Source organism: Mobula birostris, chromosome 1, assembly GCF_030028105.1.
Source record: "Mobula birostris isolate sMobBir1 chromosome 1, sMobBir1.hap1, whole genome shotgun sequence".
Lineage (NCBI taxonomy): Eukaryota > Metazoa > Chordata > Chondrichthyes > Myliobatiformes > Myliobatidae > Mobula > Mobula birostris.
In genome coordinates, this window is record NC_092370.1 from 158024448 (window position 1) to 158045785 (window position 21338).

General features: G+C 51.6%; 1 long non-coding RNA gene across 1 annotated transcript in view; it reads left to right on the top strand.

The window, feature by feature from the left end:
- Nucleotides 1–21338, top strand: part of LOC140201153 (uncharacterized) — a 76074-nt gene that overhangs the window by 15930 nt on the left and 38806 nt on the right. Inside the window, exon 2 of the long non-coding RNA XR_011886785.1 lies at nt 882–959. This is a non-coding gene — a long non-coding RNA (uncharacterized lncRNA). The remainder of the gene's footprint in view (nt 1–881; nt 960–21338) is intronic.

Sequence of the window (21338 nt, forward strand, 5' to 3'; positions counted from 1 at the left end):
GAGTCACAATAGCAGCAATTATGTACTCAGTTTCATGGAAATGCACAGCTGATCTCGCCCTGCAATGAAAACTCTTGTCTCTTACAAACCTGTTCAGTAGCCGTAGCCAATCCCGACTCACTCTCTCTTATCTCTCAGCTCTCTAACAAGTGACAAGTGGTCCCTTAAAAGATACATAGAATACTTACAGAAAGATGCATGCTGAGGTAGAGATGCAAGTGTTTTCTTTCTGAGGCGTGCATGGTGCTGAGATTTAATATTTGAAGGTGAGTATTGTTGCAGCAACATCTTTTCAGGATTTCTGCAAAAAAGTGTGACAGAATAGAAGGTGAGCTATTTTCTTACGCTGGCATAAGTGAGCCCTGCAACAAGAAAGCATGTAAAGGAAGACTGTTGGATAAGTTCTCAAAAATAATTGAAGCAATGTTGGCCTGTCATTAAGTTAAGGAGTCACCATAGGAGTTCGTAATGACCAGAAGAACTTCATTCCCTCTTTGAAATTGCATTGTTCTTGCTGGCCAAATTGCTTTGGCGATGGAGAAGAAAATGTGCTTGTCTTTGTACTTCTCTAATAAATAACCTCCCAAATGGTGCCTTGGGATAAATCGTAGTTACCTGAACAAGCTTGAACAAGAGAAGCCACCTCTTACATTGGAGTCTTTGTTCAGCAAAGTATTGAGTATTAGCCTGGAAGTTGTGCAGAGGGCCTATGGAGAGGTAGAAAAACAAACTAGACCAAAGTACAAAATAGAGATGCCAGACTGAGATGCACTTAAATTTGTGTAGTAATTTCAATTAACCTATAGTGAAGTTATCAGATTCTGCTGATTCCTCAGCTGCAGCAGAAATTTACAGTCTCATTCCTATTATTATTTTTCTAGGAGCATATTGATAAGGCCATTAAACTGAAAAATGATGATCCTTCTTTATACTACCTGTTGGGAAGATGGTGCTATGAGGTAAAATTAGTTTATATCCTTCCTGTTTTCTCTTCCTTATCTGCAAAAATATTATGTTCTGTGACTTCATATCTTAAAGAGGATATCATTGCAAATTCAAGGTTCATTCGGATGAGTATTTGTTTTGCCTGCAGAGGTACCATGCATGATTCTGAGTTTTGTCAAAAAAGATTATGCTCATGCTACCGAACAAGCCTTTTCTCCACAGTCTCTGTTTATTTCTTCTTGCTATCTCAGTAAAGCGGCTAGCATAATCAAAGACCCCATCAACCCTGGATTTTCATTCTTCTCCCTCTGTATAGGGCAGGTGATACAAAGGTCTGAAAACATCTGCACCAGGCTCAAGGATTGCTTCCATCCCATTGTTATAAAACTATGGAATGGCTCCTAGCATAATGAAATGAACTCTTGATCTTCACAATCTACCTTATGATCTTGCACCTTATTGTCTATCTGCACTGCACTTTCTCTGTGACTATAATGCTTTCAATAGGTTTAATAGGTATATTTAATGTCAGAGAAATATATACAATATACATCCTGAAATTCTTTTTCTTCACAAACATCCACGAAAACAGGAGTGCCGCAAAGAATGAATGACAGTTAAATGTTAGAACCCCAAAGCCCCCTCCAGCTCCCCCCTCTCATGCACAAGCAGCAGCAGGGCAATGACCCCCACCTTCCTCACCTGCAAAAAAGCACCGCACCTCCACCAAGCACTCAAGCGTGCAGCAAGGCATCATTAAAAACACAGAATTGCAGTACACCAGAGTCTATTCGTTCACCTGGTATTTCAACATACCACAAGTTCTCTCTCTCCCTAATAAGGGAAAAAGAAGTGCATTATAATGCATTCTATTATTGTTTTACATTGTACTGCTTCAATGCATTTTGTAATGAATTGATCTGTATGAATAAGATACAAGGCAAGCGTTTTACTGTACCTCAGTAAGTGTAATAATAATAAACCAATTCCAAAACAGGAATGTTATACATAAGAACATAAGAAAATAGAAATAGGTATAGGTGAGTCAGGCTCTCAAGCCTTCCTTGCCATTCGTGATCATGGATGATTTATCAATGCTCAGAACTCAATTCTCTGATCTTCCAAAAAATTTAAACACCTCCAATGATCTAGCCTCCACAACCCTCTGACATAGAGATCCTCCGCTTTCTGTGAGATCTTCCTGAGTATTTCGTGTCTATTCTCTAATCTTATAATTGTGTTTCCTCATTTGAAAATCCTCCAATATTGGAAACATCTTGACTTTTGTACTGTCATGTCGAATTAGGCTCTTGTACATTTCCTTAAAATCACCCCTCATTCTTCTGAATTCCAAAAAATATTGATCAAATTCCCTTAGCTGCTCATGATAGAACAACTATCTCTTTCTAGGAATTAGCCTGGTAAATTTCTTTTGGAATTCCTCTTAATGCTAGTCTATCGTTAGGTAATCTGACCAAAATTTTGCAGAGTGCTACAGATGGTACTTCTCTAGTACCTTGTGTAAATATAACAATAATTCTTTGTTTCTATACCCCAACCTTTTTTAAATAAGGACCTATATGCCATTTGCCTTCATAACTTCTTGCTACACCTGCCAGCTAACTTAAACCATAAGACATAGAAGCAGAATTAGGCCATTCTGCCCATCAAGTCTGCTCCACCATTTCACTATAGCTCATTTATTATCCCTCTTAATCCTATTCTCCTGCCTTTTCCCCATAGCCTTTGACACTCTTACTATTCAAGAACTTAATCATATTCACTTTAAATATACCCATGACTTGGACTCCACAGCCATCTGTGGCAATAAATTCCACAGACTTACCACCCTCTGGCTAAAGAAATTCCTTTTCATCTCTGCTGTAAAGGAACATCCTTCTAATCTGAAGGGCCTCCTGGTCCTAATCCCTCCACCCCACTACAGTATAGGAAACATCCTCTCAACATCCACTCTATCTAGGTCTTTCTATATTCAATAGGCTTCAATGAGACCCCTACATATTCTTCTAAACTCCAGCGAGTACAGGTCCAGAGCCGTCAAATGTTCGTCATATGTTAATCCTTTCATTCCTGGGGTCATTCTTGTGAACTACTTCTGGACCCTCTCCAATGCTAGCATATCCTTTCTCAGATAAGGGGTCCAAAATGGCTCACAATACTCCATGTACATTCTGACCAATGCCTTAAAATGCTTCAGCATTACATCTTGCTTTTATATTCTAGTCCTCTCAAAATGAATGCTCACTTCTTCTGATTCAATGCACATAATCCTACAATTGTATACTCATCCATAATCTTTCTCCATTTATATAATCGTCTTTTTTCAGATTCTTCTTACCAAAGTGTGTGACCTTAATTTTTGCCACACTAGATTGTATTAACCATGTTTTTGCCTACTTACTCAACCTATTAATGTCTTGTTGCAGTTCATGTCTGTTCATCACAACATACTCTCTCATCTATTTTATGTCATTAGCGAACTTGGATACCTTACATTCTGTCTTTCCTCCAGGTCATAAATATTTGTAAATAACTAAATCGAACCTTGGCATACCTTGCAGCATTTGATGCCCTGTCTTTTGTGTGGTAGCTAATCTTCAGTCCATGCTAACACAGTCTCTCAATATCATATGGTTTTGTTCCTAAACTTTTATGCGCCAGCTTGTATACAATATATCGTTTCTTGGATCCTCATTTTAGACACAGTTTTATCTACTCAAATCCAACTTTTCGACAAAAAGAAGATTACCGTTTAAAATTTAAGAATGTAGCAAAGGAAAAAAAAATTTAAGTACTGAAATTCATGTAAAAATTCAAGGTATGATGGTTAAGTTACCAGACTTGTATCATGGATGCACAATCTAGAGACCCGACCACAGCAGCTATGGAATTTAAATTGATAATCTGAAATTTGGGATAGGGAAAAACAACTAACCTTAGTAATGAATGTTGTAAGAATGCAAGATGAAAATATAAAATACTAATAATACATCACAAGTCAGCCACATCTTTGAGCAGATAAATAGCATTAACATTTAAAGCCTTCAAACTGAAACATCAACTCTTGTTTCTCTTTCCATAAATGCTGCCTGACCTGCAGAATTTTTGGAATTTTCTGTTTTTATTTTGGATTACCAGCGCTGGCAGTTTTTTAAAAATATTTTTATTTATTGTACTGAAGTCCGTAAGAGGAGAACGGCTGCCAGCCTTTCTCTATCTGACTTCCTTGTGCTTCTAGGCACTTGTGTCATAGAGCCAAAACCCACAACAACAGGTCCTCAGCTCACCAACAAGTATTCATTTGTATCAGGGCTTCCCAACCCTTTTAACGCCATGGTCCCCTACTATTAATCAAGGAGTCCATGGACCTCAGGTTGGAAATCCCTGTTATATACCAATCCCATTTACCAGTGTTTTTACCTGTAACCTTTTACGGTGTAACCTTTTATCTGTAACCTTTCATTTCATCTCCAACAGTTTTTGACATCAGCACCTCTCTGTAAAGAAAGCAGTGTGTTGTGGCAATATCAGGATTTCCTTTTCTTTACAAAAAAAACAAAACCTCTCATGGAGCCAACCATTGATGGGGCATAATCAATACAAATGACAACACAGTTCCTTCAAGGCAGACCTTTTATTTTCAGACATGAAGACAAAACGTTAAATATATCTTGGCCTTTGCTTTGTTTCGAACAGTTCTTTGCAACAGAAGAAGTTTTCTTGAATTTCACCATCATTTACAAATCTTAGAAATGTTACAACATGACATTTATTGGTGAAATCTATTGACTCATCACCCTGGATAGAGAAGCTGTTGGTTTTCAGTTTAACACACAAAACCTCCTCAGCATCATGTGCCATGTCATCAATACAGTACATCGACTTATCGTACCATTTGAGAGTGGCCACCTTCTCACCCAAACAAAAGTCATGCGAGAGCCCATTCTTGAGCTACTATATACAGATGACTATGCTCTTCTCATGCACGCACAGGACATGCTACAGGCTGTGGTCATTCAGTTCGCCGAGGCTGCAAGGGCTTTCAGGTTAATGGTCAGTCTGAAGAAAACAATGATCCTCCATCAGAAGCCCCCTCATGGCACTTACAACCCACCTTGGATCACCATTGACAACCACCCGCTCACCATGGTTGAGCAGTTCACCTGCCCTGCCCGGGCGTCATGTCAAACAATGCTACGACAGTAAGGGACAATGACAATCAACTCACCAGAGCTAGTAGTGTCTTCGGGCACCTCCAGAAAAGTATGTGGAATAACCAACAGCTCTGTCTGTCCACAAAAATCCAGGTGTACAGGGCTGCTGTCATCACAACACTGCTATATGGCTCCGATGCCTGGGTCATGTACCACAAGCAAGTCCATTTGCCGGAGTACTTCTATCAGTGCTGATTCTGTTCCATCATGGGTATCAGCTGGCAGGATCGTGTTTCCTGGAGAAAGCTCAACTTCCAAGTATTGAAGACACTTTGCTGCTCAAGCAGTTACACTGATCAGGCCATGTGTCTCGCATGGACAACTCCAGGTTACTGAATGCAGTACTCTATGGAGAACTCTCTCAGGGCAAGAGAGATCGTGGCACCCTGTGCAAGAGGTACAAAAACTAACTTAAGCTGCAGCTCTCTCAGGCAAATATCGAAGTCAATGACTGGCAGCAGCTGGCTTGTGACAGAGACCGCTGGAGAATGCTGTTTCACGGTACAGCCAGTAATTTTGTGGAATCCAGAAGAGTGACTGCTGAAGAGAAGCAGAGGTGCAGGAAGGATCCTACTACCCAAGCACTCATGTTCCAGCTGTTCCTGTGTCCCTAATGCTCCAGAGACTGCAGGTCCAGAATTGGCCTCGACAGTTACCAACGATCACGCTGTCGTTCCTGAGGACTCTTCTTCCCTCCTGATCTTCGCAAGCAAAGAACCAGCTATCATCATCATCGAGCGTGAAAGCTTTTCAATTTCTTGTACTGCATCATGTCCTAACATTTTACCCACTATGATTTTACATTCTGGCATTATTAGGTTCTTAACAACTGTGTGACTTTTCCTTTTCTGGATAATAAGTTCTGCTACTAAATAACTTGCTTCCTGGGTCTTTTTACTGACTGTGACTTTATTAACAAAAGCTTTTTTTCTGTTTGTTTTGAGATTCCAATAACCATTTAAAATAATCAGCACTTTTATATGTCAACACAAGAAAATCTGCAGATTTTGGAAATTCAAGCAACACACACAAAATGCTGGTGGAACACAGCAGGCCAGGCAGTGGTTCAAATCTCTTACTATCTTTTTTCCGTTAGTCCTGATGAAGGGTCTGACCCAAATCGTCAACTGTACTTCTTCCTATAGATGCTGCCTGGTTTGCTGCGTTCCACCAGCATTTTGTGTGTGTTACTTTTATATGTCATATGGCTGTGATTTGTAGTTAAATGTCTTTTCAATTTTTCTGGAGCCAATCCTGCATTAAGTTGTTTGCCACAGACTAGGCACAATGGAATAGGACAACTTGGATCACCAGTCTATGTAAAACCCATTGATAAGTAGCCTTCATTGTAAAGACAGAACTTTTTTGTCTCCGTTGTTGCACTAGTGCAGTGAAATGACTCAGAAGATTGTAATTCAAAAATCGCCACATTGGACCGTCAGACATGTCCGCAAAACATAGGAGTTAATAAAGTATAAAAATGGGCAAGTCTATTCAATGCTCAGAAAATGCACTTCACACTTCTTATCAGACTACGGTCCTCCCCTGCATTCAGTACAGGGCTCACTAATCTCGCATCAAAAACTGAGAACAGACTCAACCAAATAAACATGGTCCGTCCTACTGTGCATTGCCATACTGGGCTGGGAGACCTCTAATGAGATTGTTAATGGGCTGCTTGGTCACTTTCCATCACTGCGAGTGCTAGCATCGTAGTTGTGCAAAGCTCAAAAAATGATGTTTTTTATCACTATCTCTCATGGAGCCCTGAGCAACCCCTCACGGAACCCTGGTTGAGAAACCCTGTTCTATTGTGTTATGTAGCATTACTAAGGCAGGATTCCTTAGGATCATTGGAGAGAAAAATCCAATTCTTTGGGATCTGGGCACATTGGGACCACAGTCTAAGATTTCGAAAGCGAGTGAGAAGATGCTGGAAAAAAATTCTTCTGCACCCAGCTTTAATCAAACAGCTATAGGGCAGAATATGGAAGAAGAGCTTGTAATCTCACAAAGTTCTTCATAGCCATTGACATTCCTAAAATCATTAATAGTATGGCACCTTTAAGGAATTCTTTATAAAATTCTTTACAGTAAAACAAAAATCCCATTTTTCTCTACTGGTCCTGTTATTAACCTTGAGCTAGGCACCATTTTTTGCAACCCTGAAGTTTGAAAAGTGTTCTGCTCATTTTCTGCCATACTGGCACATTTCCCCCAATCAGCAAATCTCAACCTAGAATCTGATCAAGTTCCTTATGAAAAGCTGATGTACGATATCCCTTTGTGGCTGTGCTGTGTGAAATCTGTTAAATTTGTTAGACGTGGCTCGTTTTACAAATTAGAATTCAAAAGTGTATTCTAAATTCACTCTGTATTCAAGTATCAAGAAAGATTCAGTCTGGAAGTTTAGGGCTGACTATAGTTACCTGGCTTCTTCAATGAACAGAATTTTGTATAGCCTGTCCTCTAGATGTTGAACGCAATCTCAAAAGAAATGTTGAAATAATGTAATCAGCACAACCACCTTTCTTCTCTGATTTCCTTAAGAATTAAGTACCTTACTATTCTGAGTTGTGTTTCTCCTCACTGCTACTTCTCCACACTTGCTTCATTACTTTCATTTGTCTCCAGTAAGTATGTTTCAAGTGAAAGTTGAAGTGCTCATGTAGAACTCTGCAATTGCTTATGCTTATTTCTTTTTATCGAGACAAATCTTTAATCATTTTAATCTTTTTAATAAAATTCACTTTATATTTCTTTTTGAACCAACTATTGCTCATAACATACCAGTTATAAGATTTCATAAGTGGAAATAATGAAGTGTGAAAAATACCCAAAGTGGAAAGGAATGATAATTAGAAACTGTAGTTATTTTTAAGCATATATCTAGAGCATAAAATAAAGTCTTGGTTTGCATTGACTGATAGCAAATGCTTGAGTAAGTATCATTTTCACCAAAATAAATATTCAAGTTTATTTGTTAACTGTGGTGAAAATATCAAGTACAGAAAATATTGTAAATTGAAGTTATCACGTGTGGCTTTAAATTTTTGCAGCTCGCAGCCGAACTTAAAAGACTCAATAATATACATGTTGAATTGTCATTTCCTAAACATCTCACATTATAAAATTGATGCCCTTGCTATTAGTTGAGGGTAATATAAAATTATAGAAAACTGATAGTATTCTTATTGTGGCCCTAGAGAGGCCCATAATTGGAGCACCACTTGTCTCTGCTTCTTTGTGTAACTGACAAATCATAAATTCGGAGCATTTTCTCAAAGGACATAAAATTACGTTGTTCTCAGAAGGCACAAATTCTGGAAAGATGAAACTCTTAGGCTTTTAGATCCTAAAATTATTCTTACTCATCTTGAGAACCTAGAGATTACAGCTGTGTTTTCTCTGGCCTGTATACTGATTTTGACAGTACATTGAAATCTACAGAGGAAAGAAATTTAAAACTGCAGTTTCTTATAATTTGAGTCAAAACAATGATTTGTGAAAGGCTATTTCTCTGGAGTAAGATTTAACCTAGTGTGCTCCATGATCATTAATGAAGTGCTATTGGCTTTTTAATTAGTTTAGTATTTCTTTTACATTTTGTTCCATGAAGTAAACTTTCTCCTTAGTTGAAGCTGCATCCAAGAAACCAAAGCTCCTCTTACTTTTAATTCTCTGTAAAGCCCAAGGCTATCGCTGTTACTACTAAATTTAGTAGGTCTTCTTTGTCCACTGATGTGGATTTTCCCTTCTCATGACCATACTGTACCCTCTTTATCTTGACTATATTTTATTTTTACCAACATGGTACAAATGTAGTTGTTAATTCTTCTGTGAGGTTTTTTCTTTAGTTCACCCTAAACTCTAAATATGCTGTTCTTCTTTCCCCTTTTTCTTCCTGTTTTGAAATTGAGGCTCACCATACACTTTGTCCTCAGTTACGGAATCTATAAATTGAATTTTCTGTTCCATCATGGCCATTCAATATTTTGTAATTATAAAGTTTTTAAAACCTGTCTTTATCAGGTTTGTTTCCTTAACAGCCTTCAATTATCATACCTCCCTTCTGAAAATCAACATGAGAAGACTTCTGAGTCCTGCAGATCAATAATTTTAGGAGCGCATTATTAATTTTGGAGAATGACTTGAACATTTCTTTGTCATATCTCAAGTGAGGTTCCTGGGATTATGTATGAGAATTGAGCCAAGTATTTCGATATAGAAATGAAGCACAAGGGAAGGGTACTTTTCCATGATTCAAAATTGTAGAAATGCATCTGACTTTTAGAACATGGTTTTGGGTCTCAGTTCTCTGCACAGTTTTTTTTTCTTGATCTTGGACAGCTGTTAGAGAAGTCCCAAGATGTGGAGAAAGCAAAAAAAGAGTAAAGTGTTTCGACATAGTCTTATGCATCTCTGCAAGTGCGTGAAGGTTAGGAGCAAATGGAACCTATCTACCTTTTTAATCATGGAATAATACGGAAGAGATGGTTTGAGATGCAATATAGAACCAATTGGTGCATTAGTGCATCAAAATCTTAAAAAAAAAACGGTATATGCTAAAAATCTGAACCCTTCACAAATCCAAATGGCTGACTGTTTCTCTTTCCATAAATGCTGCCTGACATGAAATTTCTAGAATTTTCCTTTCTTATTTATATGTGTTGGTACAACTGGTTGTTAAAAAGGATGAATTAAAGAAAATGTATTCTCATTCTTTGGCATTGTTGCAGAGTTGGATTGGCAATTTCACAAAGTTCACATAACTTTAAAAGCTTTCACTGCAGATGGACTACACAGCTGTATAATAAGCGCCATGAAACCCAACTTATTGCTTTTAAGATTTGTTTTAATGTTTTCCTTTATTGTTCAATGACTGGACCACTTTGACATTTGTCTTTCTGTGAAAGGCCAGATGGCATCCCTGTGGACTATCATAAGTTCAGCATGTGTAACTTGTACATGTGGCAATGCCAGAGCTTCTTAGGCCAAGTTGCAAGGAATTGATTCCTGCATGCTGGAGGCCAATTAACGCAATTATGCAACAATGCTAACTCTTCAACTTTAAGCACTGCTGAGATAGTTGAATCTTACCATATACCATACCTCCAAATTCCCCAGTGCATAGTTTCAAATATAAACAAGGATATTCTAAATGCAATTGCAGTTGTCACCAATATTTCAGTGCAATAATAATACTTTTAATAGTCAAAATTAGCTCTCTAAATGGCTTTGTGTGTCACAAAAGGGGGCATTGGGAACGGACCCAAATGCAAGACACAGACACTGAAGTACTGGGAACAGGACTTGACTAGAGTAGAGACGCGACAGGATACAGACAAGGAGCAGGGACAAGAATGCAGACTTGGGCTAGGACATGGACTAGACAGACAACCTGGACAAGGAGCTATGAACTAGGAGCCTGGGCTTGGGAAAATGGGACCAGGACTAGGAACCATGAACTAGGAGCCTGAGCTTGGAGTCCAAGCTAGAGACTGGGCAAGGACCCAGAACCTGGGTCTTGTCTCACGCTCGGACCCCAGAACCAGGCAAGGACATGACATGGCTATAGGACAGGACGTGGCTGGGGTCTTGAGGCTGCAGGCTGGGGCTTGGGTCTTGGGGCTGCAGGCTGGGGTCTTGGGTCTTGGGGATGCAGGCTGGGATCTTGGGGCTGGAGGCTGGAAGCTGGGATCTTGGGGCTGGAGGCTGGTAACTCGGAGGCTGGAGCTCGGAGACAGACTGGGAACCGTACATCAACATAGAGCCAGGACTTATCCTTTGAAAAGCCGGACTCATCTTTAACACGATTCTAACATGAGACTGGACAGTACATAGACATAAAGCCGGGTCTCAACTTTATCTCCACACCAAGGTGGGATAGGTCCATCTGTCGGATAATGGCAGAATGGCCGGACTTACTCAACAGAGGCAAAGACAAGACAAGACAGATCCCCCCACAGGGCAACAGCAGAACGGCCTGACTTACCCCACGGAGGTGAGGACAAGACAAGACAGATCCCCCCCGCAGGGCAACGGCAGAACAGCCTGACTTACCCCACGGAGGCGAGGACAAGACAAGACAGATCCCCCCACAGGGCAACAGCAGAACGGCCTGAGTTACCCCGTGGAGGCGAGGACAAGACAAGACAGATCCCCCCCGCAGGGCAACGGCAGAACGGCCTGACTTACCCCATGGAGGTGAGGACAAGAAGAGACAAACACCGAAGAACGACAGACAGTTCCATCTCTGCATCGGGGTTGCTCCGAGTTGCAGTTACGGCCAGCAACCTCGGCTGGCTACGGAAACAGCCGGATCCCTACCTAGCTCAGAGGGGCTGACGGCCACTCAGCTGGCCCGGGAAATGGCCAAATCCACACCGCAAAGACAGCTCCAACTACCGACAGCAAGGCTCCATGAAGCGATGGTTCTCCAACGTGGCCTAAAGATGGCAAGTGGCCGCTCTAGCCTTCCACTGGCAGGTTGCTCCCAGGGGATCTTGACAAGACAAACCAGCAGCCCACATTCAACCCCAAGGCTACTTATATTCCAAGCCCCAAGATGGGAATCAGGTGCCTATGATTAACCCAACCGAAATAAGGGACAGCTGGAAGACCCAGAGTCCTGAGTCCACGGACCGGACCATGAACCGGAATGTGGACTTTACGGACCGGACCATGACAGTAACCGCCCCCTCATGGGAGCCTCCGGGCGACCGAAGAGGCTTTCCAGGACTAAGGACGACTTGGGCGGGTGGGGGGGGGTCTTATTCAATCAGGAGGGAACCCGGGGTGAAGGGAGCTAGAGGATAGTGTCTGTGTTGCTGGGTCCATGAATGGCTGGTTCATTCTGTTACAAAGGGGAGCGTTGGGAACAGACCCAAATGCAAGACACAGACACTGAAGTACTACGAACAGGACTTGACTAGGGTAGGGACGTGACAGGATACAGACAAGGAGCAGGGACAAGAACGCAGACTTGGGCTAGGACATGGACTAGACAGGGAACCCAGACAAGGAGCTATGAACTAGGAGCCTGGGCTTGGGAAATCGGGACCAGAACTAGGAACCATGAACTAGGAGCTTGAGCTTGGAGTCCGAGCCAGAGACTGGACAAGGACCCAGAACCTGGGTCTTGCCTTGCGCTCGGACCCCAGAACCAGGCAAGGACATGACATGGCTACAGGACAGGACGTGGCTGGGGTCTTGAGGCTGCGGTCTGGGGTCCGGGGTCCAGGGTCTAGAGACTGTGGTCTGAGGTCCGGGATCTTGAGGCTGCGGTACGGGGTCCGGGGTCTTGAGGTTGCAGGCTGGGGTCTGGGGTCCAAGGTCCAGGGTCTTGAGGTTGCAGGCAGGGGTCTGGGGTCCGGGGTCTTGAGGCTGCGGTACGGGGTCCGGGGTCCGGGGCCTTGAGGTTGCAGGCTGGGGTCTGGGGTCCAAGGTCCAGGGTCTTGAGGCTGCAGGCAGGGGTCTGGGGTCCGGGGTCTTGAGGCTGCGGTCCTGGGTCCGGGGTCTTCAGGCTGCAGGCTGGGGTCTTGGGTCTTGAGAGTGCAGTCTGGTGTCCGGGGTCCAGGGTCTTGAGGCTGGGGTCTGGGGTCCGGGTCTTGAGTCTGGGGTCCGGGTTCCAGGGTCTTGAGGCTGCGGTCTGGGATCCGGCGTCTTGACACTGCGGTCTGGGATCCGGCGTCTTGAGGCTGCGGTCCAGGGTCCGGGGTCTTGAGGCGGCCAGCTGGGATCCAGGGTCCAGGGTCTTGAGGCTGCAGTCCGGGGTCCGGAGTCTTGAAGCTGCGGTCCAGGGTCGGAGGTCTTGAGGCTGCGGTCGAGGGTCGGGGGTCTTGAAGCTGCCGGCTGGGGTCCAGGGTCCGGCATCTTGAGGCTGCAGGCTGGGGTCTGATTTCCAGGGTCCGGGGTCTTGAGGCTGCGGTATGGGGTCCAGGGACTTGAGGCTGCAGTCTGGGGTCCAAGGTCTGGGGTCTTAAGGCTGGGATCCAGGGTCCGGGGTCTTGAGGCTGCGATCCGGGGTCTGGGGTCTTGAGGCTGCGGTCTGGGGTCCGGGGTCTTGAGGCTGCAGTCCAGGGTCCAAGGTCTTGAGGCTGCTGACTGGGGTCCAGGGTCCGGAGTCTTGATGCTAAAGTCTCAGGTCCGGGGTCCAGGAACTTGAGGCTGCAGGCTGGGGTCCGGGTTCCGGGGTCCATGGTCTTAAAGCTGCGGCCCTGGGTCCGGGGTCCAGGGTCTTGAGGCTGCGGTCCGAGTCCGGGGTCCGGGGTCTTGAGGCTGCGTTAGGGTCTTGAGGCTGCAGACAGGGGTCTGGGGTCTTGAGGCTGCGGTCTGGGTTCTGGGGTCTTGAGGCTGCCGGCTGGGTTCCGGGTTCCAGGGTCTGGGGTCTTAAGGCTGCGGTCCTGGGTCCAGGGTCCAGGGTCTTGAGGCTGCGGTCTGTGTTCCGGAGTCTTGAGGTGGCGGTCCGGGGTCTTGAGGCTACGGTCCGGGATCCGATGTCCTGAGGCTGTGGTCTGGGGTCCAGTGTCTTGAGGCTGCCGATTGGGGTCCAGGGTCCGTGGTCTTAAGGCTTCTGTCCTGGCTCCGGGATCCGGGGTCTTGAGACTGCGGTCCAGAGTCTGGGGTCTGGGGTCTTGAGGCTGCAGTCTGGGGTCTTGAAGCTGCGGTCCGGGGTCTGGGGTCTTGCAGCTGCAGGCTGAGGTCTGGGGTTCGGGGTCCAGGGTCTTGAGGCTGCAGGCAGGGGTCTGGGGTCCGGGATCTTGACCCTGGGGTCTGGGGTCCAGAGTCCAGGGTCTTGAGGCTGTAGGCTGGGGTCCAGGGTCCGGGGTCTTGAGGCTGCAGTCCGGAGTCTTGAGGCTGTGGTCCAGGGTCCAGGGTCTTGAGGCTGCGGTCTGGGGTCCGGGGTCTTGAGGCTGTGGTCTGGGGTCTTGAGGCTACAGTCCAGGGTCCACGGTCTTGAGGCTGCAGACCGGGGTGTTGAGGCTGCAGTCTGGTGTCGAGGGTCTTGAGTCTGCGGTTCAGGGTCCGGGGTCTTGAGGCTGCCGGCTGGGGTCCAGGGTCCGGGGTCTTGAGGCTACATTCTGGGGTCCGAGGTCTTGAGGCTGCAGGCTGGGTTCCTGGGTCTTGAGGCTGCAGGCTGGGGTCTGTGGTCCGGGGTCCGTGGTCTGGGGTCTTGAGGTTGCAGTCCAGGGTCCGGGGTCTTGAAGCTACATTCCGGGGTCTGAGGACTTGAGGCTGCAGGCTGGGTTCCTGGGTCTTGAGGCTGCAGGCTGGGGTCTGTGGGTCGGGGTCTGGGGTCTTGAGGTTGCAGTCCAGGGTCCGGGGTCTTGAGGCTGCTGGCTGGGGTCCAGGGTCCAGGATCTTGAGGCTGCGGTCCAGGGTCGGGGGTCTTGAGGTGGCCAGCTGGGATCCAGGGTCCGGGGTCTTGAGGCTGCCGGCTAGAATCCGGGGTCCAGCATCTTGAGGCTGCAGGCTGGGGTCTGATTTCCAGGGTCCGGGGTCTTGAGGCTGCGATATGGGGTCCAGGGACTTGAGGCTGCGGTCTGGGGTCCAGGGTCCGGGGTCTTAAGGCTGGGGTCCAGGGTCCGGGGTCTTGAGGCTGCAGTCCGGGGTCCAGGGTCTTGAGGCTGCGGTCTGGGGTCCGGGGTCTTGAGGCTGCAGTCCAGGGTCCAGGGTCTTGAGGCTGCTGGCTGAGGTCCAGGGTCCGGAGTCTTGATGCTGCAGTCTCGGGTCCGGGGTCCAGGGACTTGAGGCTGCGGTCTGGGGTCCAGGGTCCAGGGTCTTGAGGCTGCGGTCTGTGTTCTGGAGTCTTGAGGCTGCGGTCTGGGGTCCAGGGTCCGGGGTCTTAAGGCTGGGGTCCAGGGTCCGGGGTCTTGAGGCTGCAGTCCGGGGTCCAGGGTCTTGAGGCTGCGGTCTGGGGTCCGGGGTCTTGAGGCTGCAGTCCAGGGTCCAGGGTCTTGAGGCTGCTGGCTGAGGTCCAGGGTCCGGAGTCTTGATGCTGCAGTCTCGGGTCCGGGGTCCAAGAACTTGAGGCTGCAGGCTGGGGTCCAGGTTCCAGGGTCCGGGGTTTTAAAGCTGTGGCCCTAGGTCCGGGGTCCAGGGCCTTGAGGCTGCGGTCCGAGTCCGGGGTCCAGGGTCTTGAGGTTGCGGTCTGGGGTGCAGGGTCTTGAGGCTGCGGTCCGGGTTCTGGGGGCTTGAGGCTGCTGGCTGGGGTCCAGGGTCCGGGGTCTTGAGGCTGCCGGCTGGGTTCCGGGTTCCAGGGTCCGGAGTCTTAAGGCTGTGGTCCTGGGTCCAGGGTCCGGGATCTTGAGGCTGCGGTCCGGAGTTTTGAGGCTGTGGTCCAGGGTCGGGGCCTTGAGGCTTCCAGCTGTGGTCTGGGGTCCAGGGTCTTGAGGCTGCGGTCTGTGTTCCGGGGTCTTGAGGCTGCGGTCCGGGGTCTTGAGGCTACGGTCCGGGGTCTTGAGGCTACAGTCCGGGGTCCTGAGGCTGTGGTCCAGGGTCCGGGGTCTTGAGGCTACGGTCCGGGGTCTGGGGTCTTGAGGTTGCAGTCCAGGGTCCGGGGTCTTGAGGCTGCTGGCTGGGGTCCAGGGTCCGGGGTCTTGAGGCTGCCAGATGGGTTCCGGGTTCCCGGGTCCGGGGTCTTAAGGCTGCGGACCTGGGTCCGGGGTCCGAGATCTTGAGGCTGCAGTCCAGGGTCCGGGATCTTGAGGCTGTGGTCCGGGGTCCAAGGTCTTGAGGCTGCTGACTGTGGTCCGGAGACTTGAGGCTGTGGTCCAGGGTCTGGAGGCTACGGTCCGGGGTCCGGGGTCCTGAAGCTGTGGTCCTGGGTCCGGGGTCTTGTGGCTGCTGGTTGGGGTCTAGGGTCAGTGGTCTTAAGGCTGCTGTCTTGACTCCGGGGTCCGGGATCTTAAGGCTGCAGTCTGGAGTCTGGGGTCCAGGGTCTTGAGGCTGCATCCGGCGTCTGGGGTCTTGAGGCTGTGGTCCGGGGTCTTGCAGCTGCCAGCTGAGGTACAGGGTCCAGGGTCTTGCGGTTAAGGTCTGGGGTCCGGGGTCTTGAGGCTGCGGTATGGCGTCCGGGGTCTTGCAGCTGTGGTCTGGGGTCCGGGGTCTTGGGGCTGTGGTCTGGGGTCTGTGGTCTTGAGGCTGCTGTCCGGGGTCTGGGGTCTTGAGGCTGTTGTCTGGGGTCCGGGGTCTTGAAGCTGCGGTGCGGGGTCCGGGGTCATGCAGCTGCAGTCTGGGGTCTGGGGTTCAGGGTCTTGAGGCTGCAGGCAGGGGTACGGGGTCTTAAGGCTGGGGTCCAGGGTCCGGGGTCTTGAGGCTGCAGTCCGGAGTCTTGAGGCTGTGGTCCAGGGTCCAGGGTCTTGAGGCTGCGGTCCGGGGCCCAGGGTTTTGAGGCTGTGGTCTGGGGTCTTGAGGCTGCAGTCTGGGGTCTTGAGGCTGCGGTCCGGGGTCTGGGGTCTTGCGGCTGCAGGCTGAGGTCTGGGGTCCGGGGTCCAGGGTCTTGAGGCTGCAGGCAGGGGTCTGGGATCTTGAGGCTGCAGTCCAGGGTCTTGAGGCTGCGGTCTGGGGTCCGGGGTCTTGGGGCTGTGGTCCAGGGTCTTGAGACTGCGATCCGGGGTCCGGGGTCTTGAGGCTGCGGTCCGGGGTCCAGGGTCTTGAGGCTGCGGTCCGGGTTCTGGGGGCTTGAGGCTGCCAGCTGGGTTCCAGGTTCCAGGGTCCGGGGTCTTAAGGCTGCGGTCCTGGGTCCAGGGTACGGGGTCTTGAGGCTGCGGTCCGGGGTCTGGGGTCTTGCGGCTGCAGGCTGAGGTCTGGGGTCCGGGGTCCAGGGTCTTGAGGCTGCAGGCAGGGTTCTGGGGTCTGGGGTCCAGAGTCTGGGGTCTTGAGGCTGCAGGCTGGGGTCCAGGGTCCGGGGTCTTGAGGCTGTGGTCCAGGGTCCAGGGTCTTGAGGCTGCGGTCCGGGGTCCGGGGTCTTGAGGCTGTGGTCTGGGGTCTTGAGGCTGCCGGCTGAGGTCCGGGGTCCAGGGTCCACGGTCTTGAGGTTGCGGTCTGGGGTATGGGGTCTTGAGACTGCAGTCTGGGGTCTTGAGGCTGCGGTCCGGGATCTGGGGTCTTGCGGCTGCAGGCTGAGGTCTGGGGTCTGGGGTCCAGGGTCTTGAGGCTGCAGGCAGGGGTCTGGGTCTGGGGTCCAGAGTCCGGGGTCTTGAGGCTGCAGGCAGGGGTCTGGGGTCCGAGATCTTGACCCTGGGGTCTGGGGTCCAGAGTCCGGGGTCTTGAGGCTACAGGCTGGGGTCCAGGGTCCGGGGTCTTGAGGCTGTGGTCCAGGGTCCAGGGTCTTGAGGCTGCGGTCCGGGGTCTTGAGGCTGCAGGCTGGGGTCTGTGGTCCGGGGTCCGGGGTCTTGAGGCTACGGTCCGGGGTCTGGGGTGTTGAGGTTGCAGTCCGGGGTCCGGGGTCTTGAGGCTGCGGTCTGGGGTCCGGGATCTTGAGGCTGCAGTCCAGGGTCCAGGTTCTTGAGGCTGCTGGCTGGGGTCCAGGGTCCGGAGTCTTGATGCTGCAGTCTCGGGTCCGGGAACTTGAGGCTGCAGGCTGGGGTCCGGGGTCCAGGGTCTTGAGGCTGCGGTCCGGGGTCCGGGGTCTTGAGGCTGCGGTCTGGGGTGCAGGGTCTTGAGGCTGCGGTCCGGGTTCTGGGGGCTTGAGGCTGCCGGCTGGGTTCCAGGTTCCAGGGTCCGGGGTCTTAAGGCTGCGGTCCTGGGTCCAGGGTCCGGGATCTTGAGGCTGCGGTCCGGGGTCAGGGGTCCTGAGGCTGTGCTCCGGTGTCCGGGGTCTTGAGGCTACGGTCCGGGGTCTGTGGTCTTGAGGCTGCTGGCTGGGTACCGGGTTCCAGGGTCCGGGATCTTAAGGCTGCAGACCTGGGTCCGGGGTCCGAGATCTTGAGGCTGCAGTCCAGAGTCCGGGGTCTTGATGCTGCAGTTGGGGGTCCAGGGTTTTGAGGCTGCGGTCTGTGGTCGGCGTCTTGAGGCTGCAGTCCGGAGTCTTGAGGCTGCGGTCCAGGGTCCAGGGTCTTGAGGCTGCGGTCCGGGGTGTTGAGGCTGCAGTCTGGGGTCGAGGGTGTTGAGTCTGCGGTTCAGGGTCTTGAGGCTGCCAGCTGGGGTCCAGGGTCTGGGGTCTTGAGGCTACATTCCGGGGTCAAGATCTTGAGGCTGCAGGCTGGGGTCTGTGGTCCAGGGTCCGGGGTCTTGAGGCTACGGTCCGGGGTCTGGGGTCTTGAGGTTGCAGTCCAGGGTCCGGTGTCTTGAGGCGGCCAGCTGGGATCCAGGGTCCGGGGTCTTGAGGCTGCAGTCCAGGGTCCAGGGTCTGGAGGCTACGGTCTGTGGTCCAGGGTCCTGAAGCTGTGGTCCAGGGTCTGTGGTCTTATGGCTGCTGTCCTTGCTCCGGGGTCCGGGGTCTTGAGGCTGCGGTCTGGAGTCTGGGGTCCAGGGTCTTGAGGCTGCAATCCGGCATCTGGGGTCTTGAGGCTGCGGTCCGGGGTCTTGTGGCTGCCAGCTGAGGTACAGGGTCCAGGGTCTTGAGGTTAAGGTCTGGGGTCCGGGGTCTTGAGGCTGTGGTCCGGGGTCTGGGGTCTTGAGGCTGTTGTCTGGGGTCCAGGGTCTTGAAGCTGCGGTGTGGGGTCCAGGGTCTGGGGTCTTGAGGTTGCAATCTGGGGTGCAGGGTCCTGAGGCTGCGGTCCGGGGTCTGGGGTCTTGAGGCGGCTGGCTGGGGTCCAGGGTCCGGGGTCTTGAGGCTGCCAGCTGGGTTCCGGGTTCCCGGGTCCTGGGTCTTAAGGCTGCGGTCCGGGGTCTGGGATCTTGAGGCTGCAGTCCAGGGTCTTGAGACTGCGGTCTGTGGTCCAGGGTCTTGAGGCTACGGTCTGGGGTCCGGGGTCTTGGGGCTGCGGTCCAGGGTCTTGGGGCTGCAGTCCAGGGCCTTGAGGCCGGGGTCCGGGGTCTTGAGGCTGCGGTCCGGGGTCCAGGGTCTTGAGGCTGCGGTCTGTGGTCCAGAGTCTTGAGGCTGCGGTCCGGGGTCTGGAGGCTACGGTCCGGGGTCCGGGGTCCTGGGTCCTGGGTCCGGGGTCTTGTGGCTGCCGGTTGGGGTCCAGGGTCCGTGGTATTAAGGCTGCTGTTCTGGCTCTGGGGTCCGAGGTCTTGAGGCTGCGGTCTGGAGTCTGGGGTCCAGGGTCTTGAGGCTGCAATCCGGGGTCTGGGGTCTTGAGGCTGTGGTCCGGGGTCTTGCAGCTGCCGGCTGAGGTATAGAGTCCAGGGTCTTGCGGTTAAGGTCTGGGGTCCGGGGTCTTGAGACTGCGGTATGGGGTCCGGGGTCTTGAGACTGCGGTATGAGGTCCGGGGTCTTGCGGCTGTGGTCTGGGGTCCGGGGTCTTGGGGCTGCGGTCTGGGGTCTGTGGTCTTGAGGCTGCTGTCCGGGGTCTGGGGTCTTGAGGCTGTTGTCTGGGGTCCGGGGTCTTGAAGCTGCGGTGCAAGGTCCGGGTTCATGCGGCTGCAGGCTGGGGTCCAGGGTCCGGGGTCCTGAGGCTGCAGACTGGGGTACGGGGTCCGGGCTCTTGTGGCTGCGGTCTGGGGTCCGGGGTCTTGAGGCTGTGGTCTGGAGTCCAAGGTCTTGAGGCTGCGGTCCAGGGTCCGGGATCTTGAGGCTGCTGTCCAGTGTCTTGAGGCTGCCGGCTGGGGTCCAGGTTCCGGAGTCTTGAGGCTGCAGTCCCGGGTCCAGGAACTTGAGGCTGTAGGATGGGGTCCAGGTTCCAGGGTCTTGAGGCTGCGGTCCGGAGTCCGGGGTCCGGGGTCTTGTGGCTGCTGGCTGGGTTCCGGGTTCCAGGGTCTGGGGTCTTAAGGCAGCAGTCCTGGGTCCGGGGTCCGGGATTTTGAGGCTGCGGTCCAGGATCCAGGGTCTTCAGGCTGCGGTCTGGAGTCCGGGGTCCAGGGTCTTGAGGCTGCAGTCCGGGGTCTGGGGTCTTGAGGCTGCAGTCCGGGGTATTGCAGCTGCCGGCTGAGGTCCAGGGTCCAGGGTCTTGAGGTTGTGGTCTGGGGTCCGGGGTCTTGAGGCTGCGGTACGGGGTCCGGGGTCTTAAGGCTGCGGTCTGGGGTCCGGGATCTTGAGGCTGTAGTCCGGGGACTGGGGTTTTGAGGCTGTGGTCTGTGGTCCGGGGTCTTGAAGCTGCGGTGCGGGGTCCGGGGTCATGCGGCTGCAGGCTGGGGTCTGGGATCCGGAGTTCAGGGTCTTGAGGCTGCAGGCAGGGGTCTGGGGTCCGGGGTCTTGAGGCTAAGGTCTGGGGTCTGGGGTCTTGAGCCTGGGGTCTGGGGTCCAGGGTCTTGAGCCTGGGGTCTGGGGTCCAGGGTCTTGAGGCTGGCGTCTGGGGTCCGGGGTCTTGAGGCTGGGGTCTGGGGTCTGGGGTCTAGGGTCTTGAGTCTGCAGGCAAGAGTCTGGGGTCTGGGTTCTTGAGACTAGGGTCTAGGGTCCGGGGTCTTGACCCTGGGGTCTGGGATCCAGGGTCTTGAGGCTGGGGTCTGGGGTCCAACGTCTTGAGGCTGTGGTCCGGGGTCCAGGGTCTTGAGGCGGCAGTCCGGGGACTTGAGTCTGGGGTCTGGGGTCTTGAGGCTGCGGTCCAGGATCTTGCGGCTGCCGGCTGAGGTCCATGGTTAAGGGTCCAGGGTCTTGAGGTTGCGGTTTGGGGTCCGAGGTCTTGAGGTTGCAGTCTGGGGTCTGGTGTCTTGAGGCTGCTGTACGGGGTCTGGGGTCCGGGGTCCAGGGTCTTGAGGCTGCAGGCAGGGGTCTGGGGTCTGGAGTCTTGAGACTGGGGTCTGGGGTCCGGGGTCTTGACCCTGGGGTCTGGGGTCTGGGGTCTTGAGGCTGGGGTCTGGGGTCCAGGGTCTTGAGGCTGGGGTCTGGGGTCCACGGTCCAGGGTCTTGAGGCTGCGGTCCGGTGTCTTGAGGCTGCGGTCTGGTGTCCGGGGTCCGGGGTCCAGGGTCTTGATGCTGGAGCCCAGGGTCCAGGGTCTTAAGGCTGCAGTCCAGGGTCTTGAGGCTGCGTTCTGGGGTCCGAGGTCTTGAGGCTGCAGTCCGGTGTCTTGAGGCTGCGGTCTGGTGTCTTGAGGCTGCAGTCTGGTGTCCGG